Raw genomic sequence first — 14,641 nt, forward strand, 5'->3', positions numbered from 1 at the left:
TGATTTTATATCCCGACACTTTACTGAATTCTTGTACAAGTTCTTGCAGTTTTGGAGTGGAGTCTTTTGGTTTTTCCACATATAGTATCCTATCATCTGTGAGGAGTGATAGTTTGACTTCTTCTTTGCCGATTTGGATGCCTTTAATTTCCTTTTGTTGTCTGATAGCTGAGGCTAGGACTTCTAATACTATGTTGAATAGCAGTGGTGATAATGGACATCCCTGCCATGTTCCTGACCTTATGGAAAAGCTTTCAGTTTTTCTCCATTGAGAATGATATTTGCAGTCGGTTTTTCATAGATGGCTTTGATACTATTGAGGTATGTGCCCTCGATCCCTACACTTTGAAGACTTTTGATCAGGAAGGGATGCTGTACTTTGTCAAATGCTTTTTCAGCATCTATTGAGAGTATCATATGGTTCTTGTTCTTTCTTTTATTAATGTGTTCTATCACATCGTTTGATTTGCAGATGTTGAACCAACCTTGCAGCCCTGGAATAAATCCCACTTGGTCGTGGTTAATAATCCTTTGAATGTACTGTTGAATTCTATTGGCTAGTATTTTGGCGAGAATTTTTGCATCTGTGTTCATCCAGGATATTGGTCTGTATTTCTCTTTTTTGGTGGGATCCTTGTCTGGTTTTGGGATCAAGGTGATGCTGGCCTCATAAAATGAGTTTGGAAGTTTTCTTTCCCTTTCTATTTTTTGGAACAGTTTCAGGAGAATAGGAATTAGTTCTTCTTTAAATGTTTGGTAGAATTCCCCCTGGGAAGCCGTCTGGCCCTGGGCTTTTGTTTGTTTGGAGATTTTTGATGACTGTTTCAATCCCCTTCCTGGTTATGGGCCTGTTCAGGTTTTCTATTTCCTCCTGGTTCAGTTGTGGTAGTTTATATGTCTCTAGGAATGCATCCATTTCTTCCAGATTGTCAAATTTGTTGTCGTAGAGTTGCTCATAGGATGTTCTTATAATTGTCTCTATTTCTTTGGTGTTAGTTGTGATCTCTCCTCTTTCATTCATGGTTTTATTTATTTGGGTCCATCAAAATCCTTGAGGAGAATGCAGGCAGCAATCTCTTCAACCTCAGCTGCAGCAACATCATCCTAGGAACAATGGCAAAGGCAAGGGAAGCAAGGGCAAAAATGAACTATTGGGATTTCATCAAGATCAAAAGATTTTGCACAGCAAAGGAAACAGTTAACAAAACCAAAAGACAACTGACAGAATGGGAGAAGATATTTGCAAACGACATATCAGATAAAGGGCTAGTATCCAAAATCTATAAGGAACTTAGCAAACTCAACACCCAAAGAACAAACAATCCAATCAAGAAATGGGCAGAGGACATGAACAGACATTTCTGCAAAGAAGACATCCAGATGGCCAACAGACACATGAAAAAGTGCTCCACGTCACTCGGCATCAGGGAAATACAAATCAAAACCACAATGAGATATCACCTCACACCAGTCAGAATGGCTAAAATTAACAAGTCAGGAAATGACAGATGCTGGCGAGGATGTGGAGAAAGGGGAACCCTCCTCCACTGTTGGTGGGAATGCAAGCTGGTGCAACCACTCTGGAAAACAGCATGGAGGTTCCTCAAAATGTTGAAAATAGAACTACTCTATGACCCAGCAATCGCACTACTGGGTATTTACCCTAAAGATACAAACATAGTGATCCGAAGGGGCACGTGTACCCGAATGTTTATAGCAGCAATGTCTATAATAGCCAAACTATGGAAAGAACCTAGATGTCCATCAAGAGATGAATGGATAAAGAAGATGTGGTATATATACACAATGGAATACTATGCAGCCATCAAAAGAAATGAAATCTTGCCATTTGCGATGACGTGGATGGAACTAGAGGGTATCATGCTTAGTGAAATAAGTCAATCAGAGAAAGACAACTATCATATGATCTCCCTGATATGAGGACATGGAGAAACAACATGGGGGGTTAGGGGGATAGGAAAAGAATAAATGAAACAAGATGGGATTGGAAGGAAGACAAACCATAAATGACTCTTAATCTCACAAAACAAACTGGGGGTTGTTGGGGGGAGGTGGGGTTGGGAGAGGGGATTATGGACATTGGGGAGGCTATGTGCTATCGTGAGTGCTGTGGAGTGTGTAAACCTGGCGATTCACAGACCTGTACTCCTGGGGATAAAAATACATTATATGTTTATAAAAAAAATTGGAAGGGTAGGCGAACCATAAGAGACTATAGACTCTGAAAACAACCTGAGGGTTTTGAAAGGTTGGGGGTGGGAGGTTGGGGGAACAGGTGGTGGGTAATAGGGGGGGAACGGTTTGTATGGAGCACTGGGTGTTGTGCAAAAACAATGAATACTGTTATGCTGAAAAAATAAAGAAATTAAATGATTTCTAAAAAAAAGGTGTATCATAAGTATAAAGGGAATACGAGATAAAGGGTAAGGTCAGGGGAAAGGGACACAAGCAATATTTGAAAAATTTATGATGTAACCTGTGCACCGTCCCCCCATTAATGCCAGACACAAGACCAAGAATCCCTAAGTGCTCTGAGCCTAATTCTACGCCCATTATATTTAACTGCAAAAATTTAAAAATAAAAATTATTGAAAGAAGCCAGAGGGCAGAATTAACTATAGAGGAGTAATATAAGAATTACATTCATCTTCTCAGCAACCCCTGGGTGGCTCAGTGGTTTAGGCCACTGCCTTCGGCTCAGGTCATGATCTCAGGGTCCTGGGATTGAGTCCCGCATCGGGCTCTCTGCTCGGCAGGGAGCCTGCTTCCCTCTCACTCTCTCTGCTTGCCTCTCTGCCTACTTGTGATCTCTCTCTGTCAAATAAATAAATAAAATCTTAAAAAAAAAGTAAAGGGGAAATATTTTCTCAAAATTTGAAAGTAGTTCTCAGTAGATCTACCTTGGATGATTTTTTTAAAAAGAAGTTGTTTTTGTTGTTTTAATAGGAAAAATGATATATGTTTGAAACAGTTCCACACAAAGTAAGAGTATTAGAAGGTAATATGAAGTGGATAAGTGAGGGTAAAATAACTCATTTTTCAAAACTGATGTAACAAATAACAGTTTGGCCAAAATAATAATAGTGATAATATATTTGATTATGTAAGCTAGTGTATAAGTTAAATGAAGGAGAATACTGGTACTAGAGATGAGAGGGAGGAATTAGGAGATTTTATTATAAAGAATTTGCAATATCTGTGAAGTGAATACATTATTTGAAATTAGACTCATATGGATTGTCAATGTATATTGCAGACTCTAATGCAAACATAAAAAGAAAGTACAAAATAGAACATATATAACATGCATGCAAATATGCATAAAACCATGATTTTTATATTCCACATGCAATATAAAGAGAAATACAATATGTTAAAATGCAATACACTAAGGAAGGAAAGAAATGAGTCATGTAAGAAAGAAAATGGTGATTGCTTGGCAGCACACACACTAAAATTAGAAAATAGAGAAGATTAGCATACCCCTACACAAGGATGACACCAAAATTCACGAAGAGCTCCATAGTTTTAAATGACAACAAATACATACCTACCCATGGATACTTTGGATGTGAATGGACAAACTGCTCCAATCAAAAGACATATGCTGACAGATGGGATACAAAAGTAAGACTCTAATATAAGCTGCCCAGAAGACACTTATTTTAGACTTAAAGATGCCTAAAGATTGCAAGCAACAGGGTAGATAAACATTTGTGCAAATGAACATCAAAACAAAGCTGGAGTAACAATATTTGCATTGGATAAAGTACACTTTAAAACAAAAACTCTAATCAGGGACAAAAAGGGACACTAAGTAATAATAAAGGAGGGAGTTAAACAAGATATATAGATCAATTGTAAATATTTATGCACTCAACATGGGAGAACCCCAAGAAAAAAGCAGTTAATAATAAACATAAAGGAACTAACCCTTTATAGTACAATAGTAGTAGGGGACTTCAACACCTGACTTATCTAGGTGGACACATTACCCAAACAGAAAATCAACAAGGGAACAATGACATTGAGTGATACATTGGACCAAATGAACTTAAGAGGTATACTGTGAATATTCCATCCTGAAAAGGCAGAATACACATTCTTTTCAGGTGGACATGGAGTATTCTCCAGAATAGATGACATACGGGGTTGCAAAACCATCTTCAACAAATTCAGGTATATAGAAATCATACAGTGTTCATAATGCTATGAAACCAGAAATGAAACACAAGAAGAAATCTGGAAGGACCCCAAGTACATGGAGGTTAAATATCATGCTAATAAACAATAAATGGGTCAACCAATATATCAAAGAAGAAATCAAAAAGTATATGAAAACAAGCAAAAGTTAAAATGCAAACATCCAAACCCTTTGAGATGCAACAAAAGTGGTCCTAGGGGTGAAGTATATAGTAATACAGACCTACCTTAAGAAGCAAAACAAATCTCACATAAACAACCTAGCCTTCTACCTAAAGAAGCTCATAAAATGAACAACAAAAAAACCCACACCAGCAGAAGGAAATAAATGAGAAAAATTAGAGCAGAAATAAATGATAAAGATACTAAACAAAATAGAACAGATCATTGAAATCAGGAACTGTTTCTTTGAAAAGATCAACAAAATTGATAAATCTTCAGCAAGACTCATAAAAGAAAGAAAAAGGAAAGAAAGGCCAAGGGGGGGGGGGGAAGAGAGTGAGGAAGGAAGGATAGAAGGATAGAAGGAAAGAAGGGACTCAAAATCATAAAGTGGAGAAATAACCAATATCACAGAAATACAACTGTAAGAGAATATTATGAAAAAAAAATGCCAACAAATTAACCTAAAATAAATCGATGAATTCCTAGAAATATAGCCTGCCAAAACTGAATCAGGAAGAAAGAAAAATTTGACGAGATCAATATTCCACAAGGAGATTGAAATGACAATCTACCAACAAACAAAAAGTCCAGGGTCAGATGGCTCCACAGGTGAATTCTTCCAAACATTCAAAGAAGAGTTCATGCCTATTACCAACCAATCCCAGAGAAAGAAGAAGGACCTTTAAATTCATTTTCTGAGACCAGTATTACCTTGATACCTAAACAACATAAAGACACCGTAAAACAAAACAAAAAATGGAGAACTAGAAGCTAATATGTATGATTATGCTTAATGCAAGAAACTTCAACAAAATATTAGCGAACTAAATCCAACAATACATAAAAAAAAATCATTCACCACAGTAAAGTGGGCCTTATTCCCAGGATACAAGGGTAGTTCGATACTTGCAAATCAATCAATATGATACACCACATCAATAAGAAAAAGAATAAAATATATGTGGTTGTTTTAGTAGGCACAGAAAAAGCAATTGACAAAGTACAATATTGACTCATGACAAAACCCCCCAACAATGTAGATTTAGAGGGAATATATGTCCACATAATAAGGTCCATATGTGACCAAATCACAGCTACCATACTTAATGATGAAAACTGAGAACATTTATTTCCTCAGAGATCAGGAACAGGTCAGGGATATTCACTCTCATGTCTTCAAGTCAACTTAGTACTGGAAGTCCTACCTATAACAGTCAGACAAAAAAAAAAAAGACGTTTGAATTTGTAAGGAAGAAATAAAACTTTCACTGTTTGCAGGTGACATGATACACTGTATAGAAAACCTAGAAGATGCCACCACAAAACTCCTAGGACTTATAGATGAGTTCATCACAGGATGTAATACCAATGTGCAGAAATCTGTTGCATTTCTGTACACTAATAATGAAGTATTAGAAAGAGAAGTAAAGAAAATAATTCCACTTGCAATTGCATCCAAAACAATACGATACATAGAAATAAATCTAACCAAATTGGTGAAAGACTAGCACCTGAAAACCAGAAAACACTAATGAAAGAAATTGAAGCCCATGCAAAGGAATGGAAAGATATTCTATGTTCATGAACTACAGGAACAGATATTGTTAAAATGACCATACTGCTGAATGAAATACCCACTGCATTTTTCTCAGAACTGGAATGAAAAATCCTAAAATGTGTAGGGAACTACAAAAGACCCCAAACAGCTAGAGTAATCTTGAAAAAGAAAAGCAAATCTGGAGGTATCACAAAACCAGATTTCAAATTATATTACAAAGCTGTAGTAATCAAAACAGTATGGTGCCAGCACAAAAAGGTATGTAGCTCAATAGAACAGAATAGAACACCCAGAAATGATCTCACAGTTATATGGTGAATTAATCTTTAATAAAGCAGGAAAGAATGGATATGGAATTGAGAAAAATACAGTCTTTTCATTGGATGGTGTTGGGAAAACTGGACAGCAACATGCAAAGGAATGAAGCTGGACTACTTTCTTACAGCATACACAAAAGTAAAAGTCAAATGGGTTAAAGACCTAAATGTGAGACAGAAAACCTTCAAAATCTGAGAAGAAAGCTCATGCAGTAATGTCTGCGACACTGACTGTAGCAATATTTTTCTAGATCTGTATCCTGAGGCTAGGGAATTAGCAAAAATAAACTATTGGGACGATATCAAATAAGAAAAAAAAAAACAACTTTTGCACAGCTAAGGAAACAATACAACAAAAAGGGAACCTACAGAATGCCAGAAGATATCTGCAAATAACATATCTGAACATGGTTAGTAGCAAAAATATATGAAGAGCTGCTGTAACTCAACACCATTTGCAAATAATCCAATTAAAAAATGGGCAGAAGGCATGAACTGACATTTTCCCAAAGAAGACATACTTGGCCACAGATACATGAACAGATGGTCACCATCGTTAATCATCAGGGAAAAGCAAATCAAGACTACAATGAAATATCATCTCACACTTCAGAATGGCAAAATCAACAATATGAGGAACAAGTGTTTGTTGGGATGTAGAGAAAAAGGAAACTTTTGTTGGTGGGAATGCAAACTGATTCAGCCATTGTGGTAACAGTATGGAGGTTCCTCAAAAAAGTTAAAAATAGAACTGTCCTAAGGTCCAATAATTGTGCCAGACAGAAATTCTAATGTAAAGGGATACATTCACCCCTTTGCTTATGGCAGCATTACTTACAGTATTCAAACTATAGAAACAGCATAAGAGTCCATGGTCCATGGGTTGTTGAATGGATCAACATCTTTATGTGTTACACACACACACACACACACACACACACACACACACACACACACACACAATGGGATAATGTATGTAAATCTAGCAAGAGTTGAAAATACAAAGGATAAGACTGGTAGATGTGGTAGAAGAAAACAAAGAAATAGTTGAAGCCAATATCATAATAGGTGATTCCATCATCCCTCTCTCAAAGATGGGTGGATGGATCCAACAGACATGAAATCACTAAAGTCACAGTTGAACCCAGCAGCACCATTAATGAACTAGGTATACTTGACATCTATCGGCAACTTCATTCAACAACAGTAGAATACATATATTGCACAAGATCACATGGAACCATCAACAAATGGATCAAATTCTGTTCCATAAGACAAAAAAGGGACCCAAAAGGAATAGAAATAATGTCATATCTACTCCCAAACCAAAGAAATTAATCTGGATATCTGTAAGAGAGAGGAAACTTGAAAAAAACCCAAAACATAAAGGTTAAACCAAACACAAAATTACATTTCTGTCAAGGAGAAAATGTCATGAGAAATGGATACTTTGAGAGTAATGCAACATGTGTGGAATGCAGCAAAAGGAATGCCTAAAGGGATATATTCAATGTGTATATTAGAAAAGAAAAGAAAAAAACAAATCAATAATCTTAATTCCACCTTTGAAAATTAGAAGGGGAGCAATCTGAAAATAAAGTGATGATGAAAATAATAATTAATAACTAGATTCTCTTAAATATAGTAAACACAGTCACATAACTTGCTACAAAAATAGTTGAATTGGGGCACCTGGGTGGCTCAGTCAGTGAAGCGTTTGTCTTCAGTTTAGGTCATAATCCCAGGGGCCTGGGATTGAGCCCCACATTGGGCTTCCTGCTCAGGGAGAGTCTGCTTCTCCGTTCTACTCTCTCACCATAGCTTCCTCTGCTTGTGCTCATGCTCTATCTCTCAAATAAATAAATACATTAAAAAAATAGTTGAATCATGTTTTAAACCAAGCTGTTGTGCTTTTGAGTCTAACTTATTTGATTTAAAAGTATCTAATCATTGATTTTGTGAAAATAAAGACCATTCAAAGGAAAACAATCAGAAGCCACTTACTGAGAACTTGCAAAAAAAAAAAAAAAAGTCATCCATCACTTGTATTTGATAGAGGATCGAAGGCAAGTAGAAGAGTGAGACAATTTATAGTTAAAGAGGGAAGGTTTTAGCTGTGTTTTGATTGCAGGTTCTTGGCATGGAGAAGGCTGGACATTCAGGTGATTGGTTTAGGAAACATATTTGAGTTTCTCTGATTAGTGCTGTCTTGAAAATCAGGGCAGAGTTTAGGGACATGACAGTCAATGACCACTCTAGCTGTTTCTAGGCTGATCGCTGTGGGTGTAGTTTGTATTCCTTGACTAGTCGCTGCAGAAGTTCTGGGTCAGAATTTTACGGTCATGAATAATTTGACCATTGTCAACTGGTATATCGACTGTCTAAGTTCCAACCCCTCCCATGAATGCTAAGTACTCAGACTCATCAAATCCTTTAATACTAGGAATTAAAATGCTTCATTTATAGTAAAACTGTATTTTATACAGTGATGTTGAAATTGACAAATTTTGATTAAACAATTTGAAAAAATGCTATCTGAAAGATATTTCAAAGAATTATTGAATTCTCAATTTTGGGGCACTTCTCCATGTATATAAAATTATGTGTGTTATCATATTTATTTATCACTGTATGGCTTAATAAGACAAATATTTGTTTTTGCCCAACACAAGTTTCATTTATCAATCAACATTAGACTCACTAAATCAATCTTAAAATAATAAAATAATAATAATTATCATTTTTATTATAAAATTAAAGGATGAGTACAGAGTATCAACAATACTAAAAGCTGATTCTCTGAAAAGATCAACACAAAGTTATAATCCTGAGCTTACTAAGAAAATAAAAAGACATCAATTACTAAAATCAGAAATGAAATAGAGGTTATCAATAAAAATCCAACAGGAAAGTAAGGATAATAAACAAGCCTATACCCACAACTGATAAAGTAGTTGAATGGACTGATTCCTTGAAAGTAACCATCTGCCTAAAACACGTAAGAATAAATAGATATTTTGAATCTTTTTAAAGTATCTTATTAATCTTATTGAATTAATCTTTATGAATCTTATTAAAGTAATTGAATAATATATAATAACTTTCTAAAACAGATAACACCAAGATTATAATGAGCTCACCAATGAATGCTACCAAGCATTAAAGGAAGAAATTATACAAATTATTTACAATCTTTTTACAATTATGGAAGGAAAGGATATACTTTTCAACCCATGCTGTGTGGAGAGCACTATGTTAATACTACAGCCAAGTACTTACAAGAAAATTATGGACCAAATATCACATAATTGTTAGTGCAATAAATTCAAGAACATTTTGGTAATGATGTATTTAAAGAATTATACACCACAACTAAGTCAGATATGCAGCAGGTATGTCAGGATTGAATAATCAATTAGTATAATCCATCAAATCAAATAGCTGAAACAGAAAAAAAAAACGATCATAATAAAAATTTAAAAAGTTGTTTTAGGCATGATTATCTGTTTTGTATGTGTTGAGTTTGAGAAGTTCATTTTAGATCCTGGATATCAACCTTTTGTCTGTACTGTCATTTGCAAATATCTTCTCCCATTCCATGCGTTACCTCATTATTTTGTTGACTGCTTCCTTTGCTGTGCAGAGCCTTTTGGTCTTGATGAAGTTCCAAAAGTTCATTATCACTTTTGTTTCATTTGCCTTGGAGACATATCTTGAAAGAAATTGCTGAGGCTGATATCGAAGAGGTTACTGCCTATGTTCTCCTCTAGGATTCTGAGGGATTCCTGTCTCACATTGAGGTCTTTAATCCATTTTCAGTTTATCATTGTGCATGGTGTAAGAGAATGGTTGAGTATCATTCTTCTACGCATAGCTCTCCAATTTCCCCAGCACCATTTATTGAAGAGACTGTCTTTTTTCCACTGTATATTTTTTCCTGCTTTGTCAAAAATTAGCTGACCATAGAGTTGAGGGTCCATATCTGGGCTCTCTACTCTGTTCCACTGGTCTATGTGTCTGTTTTTATGCCAGTGCCACGCTGTCTTGGTGATCACAGCTTTGTAGTAAAGCTTGAAATCGGGTAACCTGATGCCGCCAGTTTTGTTTTTGTTTTTCAACATTTCCTTAGCAATTCGGGGTCTCTTCTGACTCCATACAAATTTTAGGATTATTTTCTACAGCTCCTTGAAAGATATCAGTGGAATTTTGATTGGAATGGCATTAAAGGTATAGATTGCTCTAGGCTGTATAGACATTTTAACAGAAGACATGAACAGACACTTCTCCAATGAAGACATACAAATGGTTATCAGACACATGAAAAAATGCTCATCATCACTAGCCATCAAGGAGATTCAAATTACAACCACATTGAGATACCCCCTTATACCAGTTAGAATGGCCAAAATTAGCAAGACAGGAAACAACATGTGTTGGATAGGATGTGGAGAATGGGGAACTCTCTTCCATTGTTGGTGGGAATGCAAGTTGGCACAGCCACTTTAGAGAACAGTGTAGAGATTCCTGAAGAAATTAAAAAAAATAGAGCTTCCCTCTGACCTTGCAATTACACTACTGGGTATTTTCTGCAAATATACATATGTAATGAAAAGATGGACCATCTGTACACCAATGTTTATAGCAGCAATGGCCACGGTCGCCAAACTGTGGAAAGAACCAAGATGTCCTTCAATGGATGAATGGATAAGGAAGACGTGGTCCATATACACTATGGAGAATTACATCTCCATCAGAAAGGATGAATACCCAGCTTTTGTATCAACATGGATGGGACTGGAAGAGATTATGCTGAGTGAAATAAGTCAAGCAGGGAGAATCAAGTATCTTATGGTTTCACCTATTTGTGGAGCATAACAAATAACATGGAGGACATAGGGAGATGAAGAGGAGAAGGAATTGAGGGAAACTGGAAGGGGAGAGGAACCATGAGATTCTATGGACTCTGAAAAATAATCTGAGGGTTTTGAAGGGGTGGGGGCTGGAAAGTTGGGGGAGCCAGGTGGTGGGTATTATGGAGGGTACGTATTGCATCGAGTTCTGGGTGTGTTGCATAAAGAATGGATTCTGTTATGCTGAAAATAAATAGATTAATTAATTAAGAAAATCATAAAAATTAAAAAGCTTTTGACAAAATCCAATACCTGTTCATGATGAAAAACCCTCTCTAAACTAAGAATAGAAAGTAACTTATTATATTTTATAGGGAATATTACCAAAAAACATACAGGTAAATCCATAGTTAATGGTGAAAAACTTGAATCTCTCCTCCTACAATCATGTACAATGACACATTCATGTCCCACCATTGGATCTCAATATATTGAAATCCTGGCTAATGCACAAGAGAAATGGTAATCACATATATACATATAAGGAAGAAAAACTATCTTCTATTTTCAACATTTTGAGGAACCTCCATGCTGTTTCCCAGAGTGGTTGCACCAGCTTGCATTCCCACCAACAGTGGAGGAGGGTTCCCCTTTCTCCACATCCTCGCCAGCATCTGTCATTTCCTGACTTGTTAATTTTAGCCATTCTGACTGGTGTGAGGTGATATCTCATTGTGGTTTTGATTTGTATTTCCCTGATGCCGAGTGACGTGGAGCACTTTTTCATGTGTCTGTTGGCCATCTGGATGTCTTCTTTGCAGAAATGTCTGTTCATGTCCTCTGTTCATTTCTTGATTGGATTGTTTGTTCTTTGGGTGTTGAGTTTGCTAAGTTCCTTATAGATTTTGGATACTAGCCCTTTATCTGATATGTCATTTGCAAATATCTTCTCCCATTCTGTCAGTTGTCTTTTGGTTTTGTTAACTGTTTCCTTTGCTGTGCAAAATCTTTTGATCTTGATGAAATCCCAATAGTTCATTTTTGCCCTTGCTTCCCTTGCCTTTGCCATTGTTCGTAGGAAGATGTTGCTATGGCTGAGGTCGAAGAGGTTGCTGCCTGCATTCTCCTCAAGGATTTTGATGGATTCCTTTCTCACATTGAGGTCCTTCATCCATTTGGAGTCTATTTTCGTGTGTGATGTAAGGAAGTGGTCCAATTTCATTTTTCTGCATGTGGCTGTCCAATTTCCCAGCACCATTTATTGAAGAGGCTGTCTTTTTCCATTGGACATTCTTTCCTGCTTTGTCAAAGATTAGTTGACCATAGAGTTGAGGGTCAATTTCTGTTCCACTGATTTATGTGTCTGTTTTTGTGCTAGTACCATGTTGTCTTGATGATGAGAGCTTTGTAATAGAGCTCGAAGTCCGGAATTGTGATGCCACCAACTTTGGCTTTGTTCTTCAATATTCCTTTGGCTATTCGAGGTCTTTTCTGGTTCCATATAAATTTTAGGATTATTTGTTCCATTTCTTTGAAAAAAATGGATGGTATTTTGATAGGGATTGCATTAAATGTGTAGATTGCTTTAGGTAGCATAGACATTTTCACAATATTTATTCTTCCAATCCAGGAGCATGGAACATTTTTCCATTTTTTTGTGTCTTCCTCAATTTCTTTCATGAGTACTTTATAATTTTCTGTGTATAGATTCTTAGTCTCTTTGGTTAGGTTTATTCCTAGGTATCTTATAGTTTTGGGTGCAATTGTAAATGGGATTGACTCCTTAATTTATCTTTCTTCTGTCTTGTTGGTGTACAGAAATGCAACTGATTTCTGTGCATTGATTTTATATCCCGACACTTTACTGAATTCCTGTAAAAGTTCTAGCAGTTTTGGAGTGGAGTCTTTTGGGTTTTCCACATATAGTATCATATCATCTGCGAAGAGTGATAGTTTGACTTCTTCTTTACCAATTTGGATGCCTTTAATTTCCTTTTGTTGTCTGATTGCTGAGGCTAGGACTTCTAGTACTATGTTGAATAGCAGTGGTGGTAATGGACATCCCTGCCGTGTTCCTGACCTTATGGAAAAGCTTTCAGTTTTTCTCCATTGAGAATGATATTTGCGATGGGTTTTTCATAGATGGCTTTGATACTATTGAGGTATGTGCTCTCGATCCCTACACTTTGAAGACTTTTGATCAGGAAGGGATGCTGTACTTTGTCAAATGCTTTTTCAGCATCTATTGCGAGTATCATATGGTTCTTGTTCTTTGTTTTATTAATGTGTTCTATCACATTGATTGATTTGCTGATGTTGAACCAACCCTGCAGCCCTGGAATAAATCCCACTTGATCGTGGTGAATAATCCTTTTAATGTACTGTTGAATCCTATTGGCTAGTATTTTGGTGAGAATTTTTGCGTCTGTGTTCACCAAGGATATTGGTCTGTAGTTCTCTTTTTTGGTGGGATCCTTGTCTGGTTTTGGGATCAAGGTGTTGCTGGCCTCACCTTGGAATGGTGAAATGAAATTTTCCTTCCATTTCTACCCTATGACCCAGCAATTGAACTACTGGGTATTTAACCTAAAGATACAAACATAGTAATCCGAAGGGGCACGTGTACCTGAATGTTTATAGCAGCAATGTCTACAATAGCCAAACTATGGAAAGAACCTGGATGTCCTTCAATGGATGAATGGATAAAGAAGATGTGTTATATATACACAATGGAACACTATGCAGCCATCAAAAGAAATGAAATCTTGCCATTTGCGATGACGTGGATGGAACTAGAGCGTATCATGCTTAGTGAAATAAGTCAATCGGAGAAAGACAACTACCATATGATCTCCCTGATCTGAGGACATGGAGAAGCAACATGGGGGGCTAGGGGGATAGGAGAAGAATAAATGAAACAAGATGGGATTGGGAGGGAGAGAAACCATAAATGACTCTTAATCTCACAAAACAAACTGGGGGTTGCTGGGGGGAGGTGGGATTGGGAGAGGGGTAGGGGGCTATGGACATTGGGGAGGGTATGTGCTATCATGAGTGCTGTGAAGTGTGTAAACCTGGCGATTCACAGACCTGTACCCCTGGGGATAAAAATACATTATATGTTTATTAAAAAAAATTTGGAAGGGGAGACAAAGCATAAGAGACTATGGACTCTGAAAAACAACCTGAGGGTTTTGAAGGGTCAGGAGTGGGAGGTTGGGGGAACAGGTGGTGGGTAATAGGGCGGGCACGTATTGCACGGAGCAGTGGGTGTTGTGCAAAAACAATGAATACTGTTACACTGAAAAAATAAATAAAATGGAAAAAAAAAAAAAAGAAAAACTATCTTCATTCACACCAGACATGAGCATCTATGTGGGAGATATGAAAGAATTAGGAAAAACAATTCCTTGAACCAATAAACAATTATAACAGTTGCAGGATACAAGGTTACTGCTTTAAAAGAGTCAAAACACTGTTCTGTTCACTAGCAGCAAACTGTGGAATTTAGAGTTAAAATAAATTAT

General features: G+C 36.6%; 1 non-coding gene across 1 annotated transcript; it reads left to right on the top strand.

Annotated features, from left to right (window-relative positions):
- The first annotated feature begins 3,449 nt into the window (after positions 1-3,449).
- On the top strand, positions 3,450-3,551 carry LOC123935965. The gene has a single exon (XR_006817045.1). It is a non-coding gene; the product is annotated as a U6 spliceosomal RNA (small nuclear RNA).
- Positions 3,552-14,641: the final 11,090 nt, after the last annotated feature.

Source organism: Meles meles, chromosome Y (assembly GCF_922984935.1).
Source record: "Meles meles chromosome Y, mMelMel3.1 paternal haplotype, whole genome shotgun sequence".
Classification (NCBI taxonomy): Eukaryota; Metazoa; Chordata; class Mammalia; order Carnivora; family Mustelidae; genus Meles; species Meles meles.